Consider the following 12,346-nt stretch of genomic DNA (forward strand, 5'->3'; position numbering starts at 1 on the left):
AGTTACTTAAAATGTCTGACAATTCACAGTCCCAGTGATGATGTGGAATATTACCCTGTTAATCAATGCAAACAATTTATTTAATAGTCATAGTGCTAAAGCTGTGCATGCCCTCCAAATGAGCAATTGCACTCTTAGTTATGTATTTATATGACTATGTATATAGGTATAGTCATGATAAAACTATTAATTATTATAATTTTTTGGGAAAAGCATAGCTGTTAAAAATGAAATCGGTAACAAGACTACTCAATACATCAATAAAAATGAATTAGCTATGCAGAAACATAGAAGAATTTCAAAAATGAAATGTTGAGAAAGAAAATGTGCACTGTTTTCAAGTCTAATAATAAACAGAACTAAATGGTATTTCTACAGAAACAAATTAGAAAATAAAATTATAAAAAATGCAAGAAAAAATTATCACAAAAGTCGGGATAGGAGTTACATTAAGAGATGCCATGGTCTTATACAAAGAAAACCCTAAAGACTCCAAAAGACTCCCAGACTTGACAAATGACTGCAGTAAAGTTTCAGAAAACAAAGTCAGTGTACAAAAGTCAGTAGTATTTCTATACACCAATAATATTCAAGCTGAGAACAAAACCAAGAACTCAATCTCATTTACAATAGCCACACACACACACACACACACACACACAGAGCTGAGAAATACATTTAACCAAGGAGGTAAAGTATTTCTACAATAAAAATTACAAAACAGGGATGGAAGAAACCTGAAATAAGACAAACTAATGGAAAAACAGCCCATGTTCATGAATTTTAAAAAATCGTGAAAATGACCATAGTGTCCAAACCAGTCTAAAGAGTCAATGCAATTTCTAGCAAACTACCAATGTAATTTTTCACAGAATTAGAAAACAACAATCCCAAAGGTGATATGAAATCCTAAAATTTTAAAAATGACCTGGATAGCCAAAGCAATCCTAAGCAAAAAGAACAAAACTGGAGTCAGCACATCACTCCACTTCAAATTATACTACAAACCTATAGTAACAAGAACAGCATCGTACTAATACAAAAACAGATACACATAGTTTAAGAAAATTAAATAGAGAACCAAGAATTAAAGCCACATACCTACAACCAACTGATCTTCAACAAAATATGTACAAATAATCAATGTGAAAAGGATACCTTTTTCAATAAATTGTACTAGGAAAATTGGATATCCATGTACACAATAAAACTGGATTCCTATATCTCACCATATATAAAAATTAACTCAAGATTGACTAAATTCTTAAATGTAAAACTGAATCTATAAAATTCCTAGAAGAAAACCTAGAAAAACTTTGCTGAATATCAGCCTTGACAAAGAATTTATGACTAAGTCCTCAGAAACAAATGAAACAAAAATAATAATACACAAATGGGACCTTAGTAAACTAAAAATCTTCTGCACAACAAAAGAAATAATCAACAGAGTACACAGACAACCTGCACAACAGGAGAAAATATTCACAAATGTTGCATCTAACAAAGTATTAATATCCAGAACCTACATGGAACTCAACTCAAAATAAATAAATTAAATACACACATTATGTCATTACAAAGTAGGCAAAGGACATAAATAGACTTTCATCAAAAGAAGACATGCAAGTTGCCCACAAACATTAAAAAATACTCAAGATCACTGATGATCATAGAAATGTAAATCAATATTGAAGTATGTATTAGTCTGTTCCCATGCTGCTATGAAGAAATACCTGAGACTGGGTAATTTATAAGGAAAACAGGTTTAATGGACTACCAGTTCCTTAGGGCTGGGGAACATTCAGGAACTTACAATCATGATGGAAGGGGAAGCAATCATGTCCTTCTTCACATGGCAGCAGGAAGGAGAAGAATGAGAGCAGAGTAAAGGTGGAATCCCCTTATAAAATCATGAGATCTTGTGAGAACTCATTCACTATCACGAGAACAGCATGAAGGGTAACCACTTTCATGATTCAATTGCCTCCCACCAGGTCCCTCCCAAGACACATGGGGATTATGAGAACTACAATTCAAAATGAGATTTGGGTGGGGACACAGCCAAACCACATCAAAATGATTTGTTTGATATGGTCTTCCCTATCTTCTCTCATTTAGGGTAACATTATTTCCTTGAATCAAAAGGGTATCCCTGTAGACTTTGAGTTCATCTTGACGTCTTTGAAACATGGATTATCAATTTGCAAATGTCATTTGTTGAATTATGGAGCTATATTCCTTGAAATGCTTTTAAGAATGATGTTTTCATTAAAATAAAAGAGGGACTTGAATCCTAATATTTAGGAAGATTTCTCAACATCATCAAATACAATTATGAATTGTTAGGGATACTATTGTGGTAGTTTGGATTTTTATTGTGGTTTAACTTTTAGAAAGCACAAAATATTCATAAATCTACATTTTAATATTTTATAATTCAAATGAATTTTAAGTAATTATTTTGATAGTCTATAAATAAAAATGTCACCTATACTATATAAGGATTCACTCACTTTTCTCTACATTCTCATCAATACCTGATGTGTTGTGACTTTTAAAATAGCCATTCTGACTAGTGTAAGGTGGCATTTCATTGTGGTTTTAATTTTTATTTCTCTGATGATGCAATTGAGCATTATTTCATATGTTTGCTGTCCACTTGTATGTCTTCTTTTGAGAAATGTCTGTTTATGTACTATGTCGACTTTTTAATGGGATTATTTATTTTGTTGTTGTTGTTGAGTTCTTTGAATTTCTTGTCAATTCTCGATATTAGTACTTAGTTGGATGCATAGTTTGCAAATATTTTTTCACATTCTTCAGGTTATCTGTTTTCTCAGTATTTTCTTTTGTTGTGCAGAAGCTTTTTTGTTTAATTAAGTCTCATTTGTCTACTTTTGTTTTTGTTAAATTTGATTTTGAGGCCTTAGTCACAAATTTTTTGCCAAGGTCAATGTCTAGAAGAGTTTTTCCAGACTTTCTATGAGTATTTTTATAGCTTCAGGTATTATATTTATGTCTTTAATTCATCCTGAGTTAATTTTGTGGATGGAAAGAAGTAGTGGCCCAGTTGTATTACTCTGCATGTGGCTTTCCAATTTTCCCTGCACTATTTATTGAAGAGAATATTCTTTTCCCAGTGTATGATTTTTTCTACTTTGTCAAATATCCATTGACTGTAGGTAGGCCTCTTTACAAATATCGACCAATAAAGTGACAAAGTGCCTTTGTATTTTGGGTATATACTCAAAAGAAAAAATATCATTATACCAAAAAAGGTGTTTGCACTCATATATTTATAGCAGCAATATTCACAATACCAAATATATTGAATCAATATGTGTCCATCAACAGATAACTGGATAAAGAAAATGTGAGATATATATATATATATATATGTACACATACATGCACAACGAATACTACACAGCTATAAAAAATAAAATTATTTCACTTGCAGCAATATGGAAGGATAATTTTACACTTTATGTCTTTGTCTGTTTTGTGCTGCTGTAACAACGTACCTAAGACTGGGTAATTTATAAAAAATAGAAAATTATTTTCTGATAGTTCTCTGGGCAGGGTAGTGAACGATCAAGATACCAGCATATAACAAAGGCCTTCTGTTGAACCCTCAGATACCATTAATTTAAAGGGCAAGAGAAAGTCAGAACTCTATTTGAGAGGGCTGTTGTAATGTTACAGCATGATGCTTTTTGTAAAATATAGTTTTGAGTGTTTTTAATGAAAAATGTGAATATCAAAATCTCTGCCGTTTGTGTCATGTTATAATAATTAAGTATAAAACTGCATTATTTAGAATACATATCAATAAACGTTAATATTAAAAAGTTTTAAAAATCTATGATTTTCCTTTGCATACATTGCTTCAATTGATCATAACAACCAGTGTCAGGTATTTCTACTGTTATCATTAGAAATCAAAGAAAACTAACATATTGGTTGGCTTAAAAAATTGTAAAAATTGTAAGCATACATATAAATATTAACTTGGAAGTCATCTTGCAAGTATTAGAATCAAATTTCATTTTCAAATCATGATGAATCTAACATACCTAAGTTTGTATATCGAAAAATGTGTATACATAGGCACACACTTTTAATTTAGATTTTTCTCATTCTGAGTGATAAAGCAGCAAAATGTAAAAAGATTACACTATAATTATGTTTAAAACCTTACTTGTACTTTGAAATAAATTACAGGTTGAGTCATGATAACAGGACAAAATATACTTAGCTGCTGAATATAAACAAAGTATACAGAAGCATAAATCTTGCAAGCACAAAAGTGTTAAAAACAGCAAGATCTAGAGGCTCAAGTACAAGAGAGATATATTATACCAAGAGCAGTAATCTCAAAAATTTATATCCCAAATGTGCAGACTTGATCTTATTTTCAGTCAGTGTGTTCTGTATGGAAGATGAACATGCTCCTGACAATGCAGTGTGATTTAGAAAACTATATCCTGCACAGAGGGATATAAAATGTGATTATATACTGCACTTCTGTGCAAAATTTTAAACAGAATTTAATCAATCACTTTGAAACCTAGATATATTTGTGGAACAATGACATCACTTTGAAATTATGTGTAGTTTGTAAATGCACAAAATTAATAATGTCTTTTGTGTAAATGGATTACTTTGGAAAGAAACCCATAAGAACTACATTATCAGAAGAAACATTCTTTGAAAATGTATGTGCTACAAGGCAATTTGCCATTTCATTTTAATGGAATGTTCCATGCTGGAAATGTCTAACTGCTCAGAAGTGGAATAGGAGTGTAAATTTATTATCTGAGAAAAGAAAATTAATTGACACGGGCCAAAAATGTAATGGAATTAGACCCATGTGCCTTAGTGAGAAAGTAGGAACTCTATCTGGGCTCTATGGAGTGATAAAATTATAAGAAAAAAATGAAATATATCATTTTTGCACAAAGCTCAGGATTTCTCAAAGGAATATTATATAAAATAATGAAGTCTTCTTTATCTCCAAGACAGTCCAGTCTTAGAACACAATGGAACATGCCATTTGAAATGAAAAACAAATTTTGTTTTTGTTTTGTTTGGTGCTATTTTAAGGGTTTAACATTCATAAAGAGAATTAGCACTTAATGAGATAAAGTTTAAAAAAATCTAGAGATTAGGACAAGGTAAAAAAAATCAGTCAGTCTTGAAAATCTGTTATTTAATAGGTCATGTTTTAAGAACCGGGAATACAGATACTATGTGTATTTTAAATAGAAAATTTGAAATGTACAATAAATCATTTTTAAATATAGTCACTCTGCTATAAAGTCAATCTCTGTAACTCAGTCTTTGTGTCTAACTGAAACTGTACCCTGTGAACAACATCTCCCCATTCCCTATCCCTTGCCTCCAGCATTGAGTAACCAGGATTCTACTCTCTACTTTTATTGGTTTGCCTTTCTTAGATTTTTGAAAAGTCTATTTTCAATGTTCTCACCACAAAAAGATAAATATGCAACATAAGAGATGTGTTAAGCAGCTTGATTTAATCATTCCATATTAAATATAAACATATACGAAAACATCACACTGTACACCTCAAAACAATTATTATTTATTTAAAACATTTAAAAAAGAAAAAAATGAGACAAATATCAGGAAAGTAATTTTATATATAAGCTAGATAATTTTCTATAGCTGCATATGCTGTGAAATAATTTCTGTTTGAAAAGGCAGGAAAAAGTATATGGGAAAACCATAGTGCAGCAATAAATTTGTCATGTTTAGTAAGCAAAATATAGTTCAATGTGACTGAAGCATAGTAAGAGTCAGAAGAATGTGGTGCACATTGTAGTATAGAGGAGTGTCTTAGTTTGGGCTGCTATACAAAATACCATAGATTGAGTGGCTTATAAATGACAAAAAAATATTTCTTAACTGTTCTAGGGGTTGGAAGTCCAAAGTCAGGGTTCCAGAATGTTCTGGTTTTGACGAGGTGCCTTTTGCAGGTTGCAGACTGTTGGGTTTTTGCATAAGCACATGGGGAAAGAAGTGAGAGCTCTCTTAGGTCCCTTTTGTAAGAAAACTAAGCCTATTCATGAGAACTCTACTATCATGAACTAATTACCTCCTGAAGGCCCCACATACTAATACCATTACATTGACAGTTAAGATTTCAATATATAAATTTCGAGGGTATGCTTTAAAAATTCAGTTCATAACATTCTGCCCTAGGTTCCCCAAAATTCATGTCTTCACATGCAAAATGCGGTCATTCCATTCCAACAAATCCACAAGTCTTAACTCATTCCAGCTTCAAGTCCAGTCTAAAGTCCAAGGCCATATTTAAATATGATCTAAATCAGATGTAGATGAGATTCAAGGTGCAGCTCATTCTCACAAAATTTCTCTTCATCTGTGAACCCGTGGAATCAAACAATACGAACTTTCAAAATACAATGGTGAGACAGGCTTAGGATAAACATTCCCATTCCAAAAGGAAGCAACATAAGAAAAAAAATAGATAAATGAATGCTGGGTCTCAAGTAAATCTAAAACCTAACAGGGCAAACTCCATTAAACCCTAAGACTCAAGAAGCATCTTCTTTGGCTTGATGACTCACCTTCCAGACAGTCCCCACCAGCTTAGTGAGGCACTGCTCGCTGCTGACTTTATGCATTGGACCCACTCATGGCACAGTTTTTGTCAGGGCTGAGGTCACTCACCCAGGGTTTCCCTGGGTGGCCCTCCCCCACAGCTCCCCTGAGCATCATTTCAGTCCTTTGAAATCCAAATGGAGGCAACTTTGGCCCACCATCCCATACCCTCTGGATTTTTGGTAAAAGTAGCAGCTGTAATTGTTTCCAAATACCCTTTGGGCTCCCTCCTCCTTAATTTTGAAGAATAGAATAGCAAACAGCCACAACTGAATAGCTCTATGGTCTAGGCCTATAGGGCTTAAGCATTCTGAATGTCTTCCTTAATTTCGTCCCATTATCTCTGTTTCCTTTAGTCCCAACTGGCAGTGTTTCTCCTGGTATAATCCCATTTCTATTCATGGTTTGTGTTGAGATGTTTGATTAAACCTATGGTTCACACTCATAATAATCAAATCAGGGTCCGAAATAATCTTGGTGTTCTCTTCAGAACATACTTTCTCACTTTTTTGCAATATGGACAGGCTGAGAATTTCCCAAATCTTAAATTCTGGTTACTTTTTCCTTAACAATTCCATCTTCAAACCTTTTTCTTTTTCTACATTTGACTCTACGGATTCAGAAGGAACCAAGCTGACTCTTCTACATGTTGCTGAGAAATCTGCTGGGTTAAATATCCAATTTCACTGCACACAAGTTCCACCTTCCGCAAAACACAAGAACATGAGTACAATTCAAAGAAATTTGTTTCCACTTTTTAACACGGATTGCTTTTGCTCCATTTTCCAATAACATATTCATTTGCATTTGAGATTCCAACAGCATGACCTTTACTGTCCATATTTTATCAATATTGGGTTCATGATTATTTAGTTATTCTCTGAGAAGACAGCGTTTTCTTCTACATTTCTTTCCTCTTTTCTTTCTGAGCCCTCACAAGAATTGGATTTTAAATTTCTTTCACAGTAATCTAGCATTTTGCATAAAAAACTCATCAATCTCTACCAATTACTGAGCCTAAAACCATTTTCAGTTTGTTTTAGGTATTTGTAACATCTCTCCCACTTCTTATAATCAATTTCCGTCTTCAGCAGTTCAGGCTGCTTTGATAAAGTTCCATAACCTGAGTGGCTTTTAAATAACAGAATGCACATCTCACAGTTCTGGAGGCTGGAAGTCCAACAGCAGAGTGCCAGCATAGTTGGGTTCTGGTGAGAGAGCTCTCTTGGGTTTCAGACTGCTGATTTCTCAGTGCGGCTTCACATAGTGGACAGAAAGAGCTCTCAAGAGTCATTTTTAAGGGCACCAATCTAATTTATGGAGCCTCCACCATAATAATCTAATTACTTCCCAAAGTTCTTTATAAATATGTAGTTTATAGGTCCTACTACCATGACACTGAAGGTTAAGTTTTCATCATATGAATTTTGAGGGGACATGACATTCAGTCGCAACAAAAAATACTCAATGGTTTTTAATTACAATATTAATTATGTAAGTACAGAATAACTTTTAGCTCTAAACGTTATCCATGATGTGATAAATTAAATTACTAGTTTAAAAAATTGAATCTATAATTTATCTTGCCTCTATAATTATTATAAGAACTTGTAAACTTTTAACTTGTTTTCTTTGACCATTTCTGAAATTGTATCTCTAAGTATTGATATATACACTTCCCAGTGCATATAAAAGTTATGCATATTTAGAGTAATAAGTCACGTGTTATCATGTTTTTATATCAGGGTAGGAAGCAGGAAGTTGAAGAACAAAGTGTCCTTTTCAACAACTTCAGTCTACATACCTTTCTATAGGACTATAACATGTCACCAGCCACAAGGGGCAAGGAGACTGGGCATTGTAGTTATTTGGCAGCACATTGCTCTTTCAAACAATAATGGCATTCAGAAACAAGAAAGTAGGGAAGAAAGGTATTGGTTGGACAACTTGCATTTTTGTTCCTTCTTTTCTTAGACTTCAAAATGCTGGGTTTCAGAACTCTTTGTAGGGTTACCCCTCTGAGTAATTTATCTATCCATTAAATCTCTCAAATTCAGGGCCCTACGCTCTTCTCAATTGGTATGACAGCAACTTCTACAGAGATGTCAATGCAGTACAAATGCTTGTTTTAAAGTGGTTGTTTTAATCCCACTTCTAACATTCTAAATATTGTTTTAATCCAATATTCTAATTCAGAATATTGAGAATAAACTACTCCTACATGAAATCTTTTTTCTCCTATTATTTGATAAACTTATCTATAAAAGAACATTTTCCGATTACAGAATATACAAGCAAAAAACAAAAAGGACCTGTGTCCCTAGTCCCATGTTCTTCCTCAGACGTAACATGTGCTACCATTTTTAGTTTTCTGTTGTTCTTCTCTAATGCTTCCAATAATATAGCTTTGCTGTTGTCATTGTTGTTATTATTGCTCTTGCACCAAGCAGTATGTCTTAGTGCTCATGCACATCCTTACCGAGGTCCATTTCTTTACTCTCTGCCCCATTCCAAGTTGTGTTAGGTAGAGGATTATATTGATCAAGCCCAGTTTGTAGCTATCTTCATAACATTAACACTTTAAACCTCAATGTCTTCACTGTTCTACTGTCCTATGAGCTCTAGCAATCTCAAGTTTCATGTCACTTCCCAGACCATGACAATGGTAGTCTGCATTAATGGCAAAATCATTAATATTGATGAAAATTTTTATTTTCTGCCCTTCCCAAAATCATCTACGTCTTTGGAATTTACATTAGCAGGCAACAATGGCAGTGACAATACTACCTTTTGGAAGGTAACTGTAGCTCCACCCTTATCTGTAAAACATATGTATTAAGACCCCCAGTTGCTGCCTGAAACAGTGGATAGTAAACATGTACTATTTTTCCTACACATGCATATTTATAAAAGAGTGTAATTTAAAAATTAGGCATAGTGAAATTTAAGTAATAATTACAGTGGCTTATTAGTAAAAATACTACTACTAATTATTATAGTAGTAGTATTTGTTTAAACTAATATACTCATTATAAGAGTAGTATTAAACTAATAGGCTAATTATATTAGTTTAATAATTCTATTAGCTTATTAGTTAAACTAATACTACTAATTGCAATAGAATTATATTAGTTATACTCAGGAGTAGTATACTTCTATAATTATATAGAAATATAATTATATTCCTTTTACTAATAATTATATGAATATAACTAATAATCAATAGAACTATTATAACAGTATACTGTAGTAAAAGTTATGTGAATGTGGTCTTTCTCTTGAAATACCTTATTATTATCTACTTTTCTTTTTGTGATAAAGAAAACAGGGAGTAGGACAGACAACCTGAGAATTTATCAGATTATGGTACACAATTTGAAAGTTATTATTTCCATAACTTTTATTTAATATTTTTTAAAACATGATTGACCCATGATAGCTAAAACTGTGAAAAGTGAAACCGCTGGTAAGGGGGGACTGCTGTGTTGCGAAAAGGGTCTTCCTTTGATAAATGTACCAAGAGTAGATTCTCAAGAGGAGTAACATAGATAGGAATTTACATTGTAGATGGCCTCGGCTATTGCTAAATATCTACAAATTCACTTGGGAATAATATAAGCAGCTACATCAGCAACAATATCTTTAGTAATATTGTTAGTGGAGCATCAGTGATTAGGGCTTTGCAATTATGAGACACATTTTCCCAAAGACATGATGCAAACCTCCTTAGCAGCAGAAGAGAAAAATTGAATTCCAACTCTTAGTCAAGAGGTATTTTTGAGAATTGCTATCATACCCTATTTTCCCCCAGGATTATGTGGCATGATAAATATGCCTTACAATAAAGTAGTTAAGAATATTTTAGGTAATACATATTTCATCACCTTAAGCAATGTGAATGGCTGTTTGGAGATATATTAACATCATGTAGATTGAGGTTCAAAACTGCTGAGATAAAATTGGATACATTTAGAAAGACTGATGGCATAATTTCCTAAAGAGAATCTTTAGAAAACCAAAGACTTAACGTCAGGTTTTCATATGTCTTAGTAGTCTGAATAAAACTTGTTAAATAATTTTTTCCCAGAAGAAACATTATATGAATATTTAATTTTCCAAAAGTGATATTAATAGTTAATTATCCAGTTATCTGGACCTTTTCCAAAAGAGTATATCTATAAAGAGCATCTAGTCTATCAAATGTAGAAATAAACTCAAGGGATAGTAAATTAATATTTAGTCTGTAAATATTATCTCACTATGTCCATGATGATGTAAACTTAGTAACCATTTTTAAGGATTTAATATGTTTGCTTATTGTTAACATATATATAGACAGAAAAATAAATAGATGAATTTTCAGAATTTATCTAATTTTCTCCTCCATCAAAGTTACAAATTAGCTGTTGGATTTATTATGCTCAGTTAAAATTCTCTGGCATTTTATCTTGATATTACTGACAGCCTGGAAGGAGTATCTTGTTTGTTTGGCAAGTGGATTTTTTTTAAAATAAATTATTGCTTCATAATTTTTATTGTTTATATTTCAAGGTTATGAAAAATGCCTTTAAAAGATAAATGGTATATACACACACACACACACACACATATATGTATGTATTTTTAAAAATCTCCATATGGTATACCTGTTGTGACATAAATAAATGAAAGCTTAATTTCCTGCCTTGTTGTTAACTATTGCACCATATTATTTTAAGCACTACGCTATACATACTTCTTTTGAAAATTCACTGCACTTATACACACTTCTTTTAGAAATACACTGCACTTATATACACTTGTTTTGGAAAAACTAATAAAGTAATGTATGTTCCAATACAGAATCATCACTAGGGCACATTATGTGATAAAAATGCAAGACGCTATGCATGCTGTTTTTAAAGTATATAAATATGTATGTAGACACACATGTGCAAAAAATTGGGAAAAATAATTCAGAATTTGGTGACAGTGGTTACCTTTGGGGAGTGGAACCAGAGTTGAAGAAATACTTCATTTTTTATACTTTTATATTTTGAAGATATATAAATACAAATATTTAAGAAAGACTGTGTAGCTCAACAATATATCAGAAAAACCTGTGTAACTAGTATACAGGATAGAAGCTAGAATTTGCTAGCACACAGGGTCCTGGCAAATACGTTTGACCATTCACTACCTCTTACCTTCACAAAGTTAACTACTGGTATGATTTTTACAGTAATCAATTTCTTGATTTTTATATCTACATGTGCTTCCCCAAGCATGACACTTCAGTATTCCTAATTTTTTGAGCTTCTTTTAAATAAAATCATGCAGAACATATGATTAGTTTTATTGGGCAATAGCAAATGGTTCACTAACAAGATTCTCACCAACAGCTACATGTTTTTGGCAATATTTGACATGGGCAGTCTACTTAATTTTAAGTATTTTGATTCTTTTGTCATATTATCACATTAAAGTTCTTTTTTGCCTTTTAATGACAGCTATTCTGATTTTCATTTTACATTTTGATTTCCTCTTCTATAAAGTCTCAAGTCCTTTTATATTACTGTGTCTTTGATATCTGTTTTAAAATATGTTTTGGATAAAAGCCTTTATCACTTATATGCATTGAGAAGAGCTCCTCTATGAATTCTCATTTCACTTACCTTACAATATCTAATAAACACTAATGACAATTTTTTTTTTT

The sequence above is a fragment of the Mandrillus leucophaeus genome, unplaced genomic scaffold (genome assembly GCF_000951045.1).
Source record: "Mandrillus leucophaeus isolate KB7577 unplaced genomic scaffold, Mleu.le_1.0 Scaffold31, whole genome shotgun sequence".
Taxonomy (NCBI): Eukaryota; Metazoa; Chordata; class Mammalia; order Primates; family Cercopithecidae; genus Mandrillus; species Mandrillus leucophaeus.